We start from the raw sequence: 7,666 nt of genomic DNA, 5'->3' as shown, positions 1-7,666 counted from the left end.
ATCATTCTCTGCAACAGCCTGATGAAAGATCTAAATCTAGGGATGACAAAAGCCCAGTATCACTAAAAATACAACAGACCAAACCCAAGAGAAACCTCCAAGGCCAACACCTGAATGGAAGTGATTACTGATAATGCAGCATACCATCTCAAAGCCATAGCAAGTTACACACACAGCCACACAAAACCTAACTAGGCTATAGCATTCATTAAATCCAATATGAAGTAGCAGACTAGCAACTAGCAGTCTTTTCCCAGCACATTGAACAGGTCGTACAGTAGACTAACAAGACAGCCAAAGCCTTTATGTTAATGTACTTACAGTCTTTACTTAAATGTACACTTTGTCAACAGTATATTTGAATATTCAATACAAAGGAAGTATTCCAGTACTCACTGGAGGTAGAGCTGGTGTGGGCTTGGGAAGCGGCAGTGGTGTGTGTGTCCGTGTCATGGCTGCTCCAGGGGCGCTCCCAGCCGGACAGGCTAAGGGACTGGAGGCCCAGGCCCAGGTCGTTGACGTCTGGCAGGCCTCTGGAGGAGCCCGTGGAGAGAGCTTCCGCTGACACTGCTACTGGGGAAGAGCATCCTGCTGCCCACTGCAGCCAGCTCCGATTCCTGCAGGTCTGTGGACGAACGAGGAGAGAGATGAGCTAATAAACAGTTAAGCACCCTGCATCTGCCCCTCGAGGGAAGAGGACATGAGAAGGGAGGGGTGTCGAGTGAAGTGGCTTCGCTTCCCAAAAACATAATCTTACTGATAGAAATGAAGTCAGACTGTAGCAACCCTTCCCTGCATGTTGATCAGGTGAACCTGCTGCGACTGTGCCCGTTGCAACTGCCATGCATTTCCATCTGAATCACTGACCGACTTAGCATGTGACCGGACTGCTGATTCACTCGCACCCCCCTGCTAATGACATCAGCTCACCCACCACCCCCCCTTCCGTTTCCTCTAACTGGGTAATGAAAAATTCCTGTTGGAGATATTCTCAGACTCCCCCGGCACAGCGTCTGTCAGCGATGGAGGTGGCAGCCAGCCGCTGCTGCTAACAGTGGCTCTAGCCTAGTTTCCTGAGTGAGCTGCAGCAGACAGAGGGAGAGAGTCATGAGCAGAGAAGGTGGGGGACCGGCAGAGGGGTGTGGTAGTGTTCTAGCTGCAGGGTAGGAGGGGGCACTGAGAGCAGAAATCCCTGGTGTATTGAGCTGGCTGGCTCACCCTCCCAGATTTGCCAGTGTCACACACACAGAAGCTATAGTCGCAGCAGCTGACTGATCAGAAGTAGCAGGACAGAGTGATTTGCACTGCCAGCTTGCCCCATTGCACTTCAGGGCTGGACAGCATCCAACTGCTATCTACAGTCCTGATTCAGCAACTCAAGGCTGGGCAGAGGAGAGGGTGGAAGAGGATAGGCCATCATTGAAGCTTTGTTTCTAGCTGGATTAATATTGCCAGATTTACAATGCATCATTTACACCCAATCTCAAGGAGGGATGATTGTTGTAACCTTTGTAAAATGTTAGTCATAATCATCATTTTTTATGCTGAAACATAATGATTTACAATCATACTAGCCTATGATAAAATTAAAATATGCCTCAAGTCTGGTTACACAGCTGTATGGAAGGTTCATAATAAGGAATGACAAGTTGGTCAAAAACCATTGGTGCCAACTGAGTTGAAGCTACAAATAAAAGTGTAAGACGTTTTGCAGCCTGGTCTCAGACTAGACGTATCATAGTAAATGTAAATACTGATTGCAAAGAATATTATGTAACGTTTGGTAGTTACATAAAACCGTTACATAAAACCGATCTAATTTAAGGTGGTTGGTCAGGGTGGGCATTTAACATGAACGTCTAGCAATCCAAAGGTTGTGAGTTTGAATCTCACTGACAACTTTTGCTTCAACTACTTATTACTTTGCAACTACTTAGCATGTTAGCTAACCCTTTCACTAACCCTAAAAGCATCTATTTTAGATCATTCTTTAACATAACTCATAAAATATAATCCAAAAGCGGTGATGACGAAAAGTAATATACTAAAAAGTGTCTCGGATTTACACAGAACACAAAATGCTCTGAGACCAGGGTGCATTTTGGCATTTTCCTTATATTAAGAACTTTGAATATAACAATGTTACAAGCTATAATGCAATTCATTAGAAACTATTCATTAGAAACTTCAAAGTGGCCAAGCTGGGTGGCCTAGTGCATGACTGATTTTAAAATAAATATATCAGGTTAAATACAGAGTAGAATTGCAGTGGCTGAGAGTCTTGGCAAAGACCTCAAGCTCTGGAAAGCTCAGCCTACAAGTGCTGCAATGCTGCAGACGATGCAGCATGAATCAGCTGTTCCCACTATTATGACAGGGCTGTGGTGTAGACTACAAAAGCCATTAAAAAGGGAAAATTGTATGTTTAGTATGTTAATAGTTTCCCTTTACTGCCATTGAGTACAAGCATAACGATGTGTCATTCCAAAGTGCACGTGCAGCAAGGAAGTTTACCGGTCAGGAGCATATCTAGCTTTCCCTTGGTGCCGGATGTGGTGCACACACCAGTAAAATCCAGAGAGTTGCCCAGCATGGTGTTCATCCTACGATATATGTCCGCGTTACTGCAAGTGGACAAGGCCGCAGATTCTGGTGCCCAATTGTCATGGGGTCGAAGTTCGTCTCTCTAGAAATGAGAACAAACTTGTTAAAATATCAGTTTGATGTCATTCAAGTAATGTTTGTTAACATTTGAACATGTTAACATTTGAAGTTAAAATATATGGCTTCGTAAGCTACATCGATCACCATGGATAATACATATTCTAGGTTTATTTTCAGGCCAAAAATCTCGATATTGTATTTTTATCCATTTTAGACAGATTTAGGCCTAAACCTATTAGGCTAGCAGTAGCAGACTACTTTTAATTGTAGCCTAGGCCTATATGCTTATCATGTGCTACTGTTGAAAGACAAAAACCATTGAGCGAAAATACAACTACTCGTTGGTGTTTTTCTTACCAATGAAAACGCCATGGTAGGAAATATCTAACAGAAATGTTTCAAACAACCGCTACTCAAGTCGAGGACATACTTATGAATGTGGTCGGTAGACAATTATCAACATTGATTAGGAAAACGTATGCCTATCCAATCAGGTGATTTGGGCGGTACCATTGCCAAGTACTTTCCCTGCGTTCATAACCAAGTGGGAAGATGGTATTTACCGTATATGGCTAGGCGAGTACACTGCCCCCTCGCATTGAAACCGGTGTATCTCATTACATTGTAAGCAGAAAACAGGATCCCCATTATAAGTGAATGGAAAAATGTCAATCTTTGTGTAAATAAACTGTTTTTTCAAAGACAGTCATGGTGGCAAAAAATTGCTTCGAATACAACATATGTATGTCCGTGAACCGAGTATTTTAAAATACCACATAGAAGAACCTTTATAAGGATAATATAGTTGCTAATGGCAGCATCATGTGTAAGGTCATGTAAGGCGGCCCCAGCGAAATAAATAGTGGGGGTACGCCGTTCCGGTAAAACCCGAGCCTACCACAAAAAAACTGTAGGCTACTACACTATTATTTATCATTAGCGCATGTCAGAGGCATGACAAATTAGTGAATTAGATTTAAAACGGGTGGTATAGCCTACACACCAAAATGCGATGTGGTTCGGTGAGAAGACTGCCATTTTGCCAAGGCAGAGAAGAGTGGCCGACATCGAGACTTGCGGAGACAACTGTGGACACAAATTTTGTCCTAATGACAATCGCCAAATATCCTTACCCTTTATGTTGTTTTGTGTAAAATATGTCTCGTCATATTCACCACTGTTTGGAGGCGGGAAATATGTTGCGAGTGGATGAACGTGTGGAGGTAGCCTCGTAAAGGAGCCCTTTGAAGTTATTGATAATCAGATGAAAACATAATGAGTGGTTGTGCTTATGCCACAATAAAAAAATAGCACATTTTAGAAGTTATATGACAAATCTTTACGACTTGGCCCATATCGATGATATTGAATTAATATAATTATATGATTAGGCCCATGCAAATATGTGTTGCACTCGCAGAGTGTGCAAACATGAGGTCCCGTACTGGGAATAAATGTAATCTACTTTCACCCCTGGGCAGCCTGCAGTTCCCCGGTTGTCTTCAATTTGAGTTCGTCAATGAGAGGGGCAGCACTGAGCTAGCATGTAACGTCACTTCCTGGAGTGGCTCAAACTGCGCATGTTATTTCCGCGTTCAAAACAACTGGGAACTCGGAATTGGGAAATTGAGCTTTTTTTATTAACAACAAATCAATACAGAAAGTACATGAGGGAACACAAGTATATATAGATTATATACAATGGACAATCGAGCTAGGGGGTACAATATCACATTACAATTACACAAGGACCTTAAGGGACATGCATATACTTGCAATTCTAACAGCTTTTTTGTTAGTAGAGTTTTTAACTGTCTTAAAATACAGTTACATTTATTTTTGTAGGGTAAGATAATGTGTTTTTTTGTTTGTAAATGTACATTTGTGTATATGAAATTTGGCCAAAAGAATAATGAAATTAATTACATAAAAATGTTTCAGCTTATTTCTATCGTATGTAAAGAATCCACGCAGTACATCTCTCCACAATAGTGTAAAATCTTCATAAATGTGTTCAATTATAAATCTACTGATGTCTTGCCACAGTTTTCTTACATTAATAAAATGCCCAAATTGCAAAATCGTTAGGTGTTACAGGGACCTTGTAAAGTGATAAGAATTCCTTATAACTGAGTAAAAGACCCTCTGCATTTACCAGTTGGCTCACCAATAGGATATTATTTCGGAACCAATATTCTAAATACAAAGAAGTATTTTTATACAATATATTCAGATTATTCCATATATAATATCTGTGTGGAGAAAAATGTTTATAAATTAAGGACCATGACAAGAAAACCTGCCGATGAAAAGCAGAAAGTTTCACTGAAATGTTGTCAATATTAAAATTGCAAAACAACATGAAGTTAAGGCCACCAAAAGTAGAGAAGACATGATGAGGAATAAAAGTCCAGATAGAAGTGGGTCTTCTTAGGAATTGTTTTATCCAATTGATCTTAAAAGTATTATTTAAAGTAGTAAAGTCCAGAAAATTCAGTCCACCATTCTCATAAGTGTTCATTACAAAAGTTTTCCTAATGTAATGGGTACAGTTTCTCCAAAGAAAGTTGAAAAGCATCTGGTCTATCTCCTTGCTTATTTTACTGTCAAGATATAAAGATAGAGTGCCATATGTTAGTCTAGAGATACCTTCAGTCTTGGTTATTAGGACTCTACCTTTTAAAAATAAGTCCCTCTGTAGCCATGGATTTAGCTTCTTCTGGGGGTTTTTAATAAGAGGGTTAAAATTTAGTAAGCCTCTAGACTTTTGATCCTTTGTAATGTTTATGCCTAAATATGAGAGTTCTTATTTTACTAGAATAACATAATATGAAGGTGTCACACAATCTTTGACAGCTATGAGTTCACATTTATTAATGTTAAGATATAGACCAGACGCTTTGGAACAGGATTGTATCACATTGATCGATATGGGAATTTGGTTAGCGTCTTTCAGAAAAAAGTGTAGTATCATCAGCCAGCTGGCTTATAATCATTTCTTTACCAGCTATGGAAATACCTTGTACAGGACTATTATTTCATGAATTTGCAAGAAGATGGGTGATTAATAAAAACAGGTACGGAGAGATAGGACAACCTTGCCTATTCATCTCTTTAACTCAAATCTAGGTGAGGTGCTATATTTCAATTTGATAGAGCTGTTACCATTTGCATAGAGAGTCTTAATAGTCTTACAGAAAAAAATCCCCAAAGCCAAGTCTCTCAAAGGAATAGAAGAGAAACTGATACTCTACTTGTCAAATGCTTTATAAAAATCTACAAATAATATGAAGTAATCCTCAGTTATTAGGTCTGAGTAGTCAAGTACGTCTAATACTAGTCTGACATTGTTAGAAATATGTCTGTTCCTCATGAAGACAGACTGTGTTTCATCAATGATTGCATCCAGGATTTCTTTAATTATTTTTGCAAGTAGTAAGGCTAATATCTTATAGTCATCAAGTTATCCATGAGCAGTACTCCTTTTTTATGCTTAGGTATCAGTGTTATTAACCCCTGACTCGTTGTAGGAAGGAGAACATTGTTTTTAAGATTACTACCATATTTTCTAAGGTATTTGGACACCTCAGTTCTTGCAATAAGAGTTGGGAAATCGAGCTCCGTCTGGGAAAAATCTATTTGAAGGGTCATCCAATTCGGGAATCCAACTCTGGAACCCTGCTTCTTTCCAGAGCTCAGACTTTCCGACCTGAAGATCACCGACGCCATGATTTGACATCGTATATTTCCGAGTTCCCAGTTGTTTTGAACGCGGCTTTTGACTCCATGAGACTCCATTTTAACCAACTTCATTTGGCTTCAATGCACTATCGAGTGTTCACAGGATGAATGGTGTCATGTGATCGATGGCTTTGTCCATTTATATATACAGTCATTGCATACAACTGGGAAAAATCCACTTGAACTATTAATTACTAGTGGGTCACTCATCTATCATCCACGAAGGCCGAATTCGCTGATATCTGACGTTACCTACTAAGGAAATTACCTAGATAACAGCATTTTCAGCAGTTAAATGCAACAACAACACATTATTTATAAAAATCAATCTATTAATATGTTTTTAAAACAATATAATTTGTTTGCGAGCATGATAGCTGTAATTTTTGTTTACGGTTGGCGCAGCTTGTTTGCCATTAGCCAATCGGCGTATCTCAACAACTTCAAAGCACATGAATGCGTCCAACTAGTATTTACTACTTCACAACGGGAAATTACCACCTTCCCACTTGGTTATGAACACAGCATTTGACTGGCGTTTTTCACGCGTGAATGCTGGAATGAAACAGTTGCAACCTATAGGAATGTGCTGAAATAAATTAGTAGACGAGACAGTTGCAGATGAATGTGACAGGTTGCCTAGCGGTTAAGAGCTTTGAGCCTTTAACCGAAAGGTCGCTGGTTCGAATCCCCGAACTGACTAAGGAAAATATATCAATGTTCTCTTAGCAAGGCACGTACCCCAATTGCTCATTTAAATTTGTTCAATTACTAAAATGTTACATAGCATCAACTATCAAACTCCCTCATTGTAATTTGATACGTTATAAATGTAAGAGCACTGCAACATTTGCTCACTTGCACTTCAGCAACCATTTGACCCCTGGCATGAAATTAATGCGACGTTCCTTTTTAGGTCAGTTGATATGCAATTCCATGAAAAATGTCGTATTTCTAGCACAGTCAAAAAACGTAAATGTCCACATATAATTATTGCAACTAAATTATGTATAATTGATATCCATTTAAAATTGATTACTACGACTACTTTTTTTGTAATGAAATAATGTTACTATCGTTTTATTAGCCTATAGCAACACCTTGTAGCCTACAACTTGGCCCATAGGTATGTTTTGACCATAATAAACCGTATCTAATGCAATATTTTACAGAACTAAAGAAGTATCCTCGTCCAGTAATAATTAAGGGATAATCAACGAGGGACTATACATTCTATGGAAAATGTAAAGCGACGCGGAAG

The sequence above is a fragment of the Oncorhynchus masou genome, chromosome 2 (assembly GCF_036934945.1).
Source record: "Oncorhynchus masou masou isolate Uvic2021 chromosome 2, UVic_Omas_1.1, whole genome shotgun sequence".
NCBI lineage: Eukaryota > Metazoa > Chordata > Actinopteri > Salmoniformes > Salmonidae > Oncorhynchus > Oncorhynchus masou.
This window is presented reverse-complemented; position numbering follows the sequence as displayed.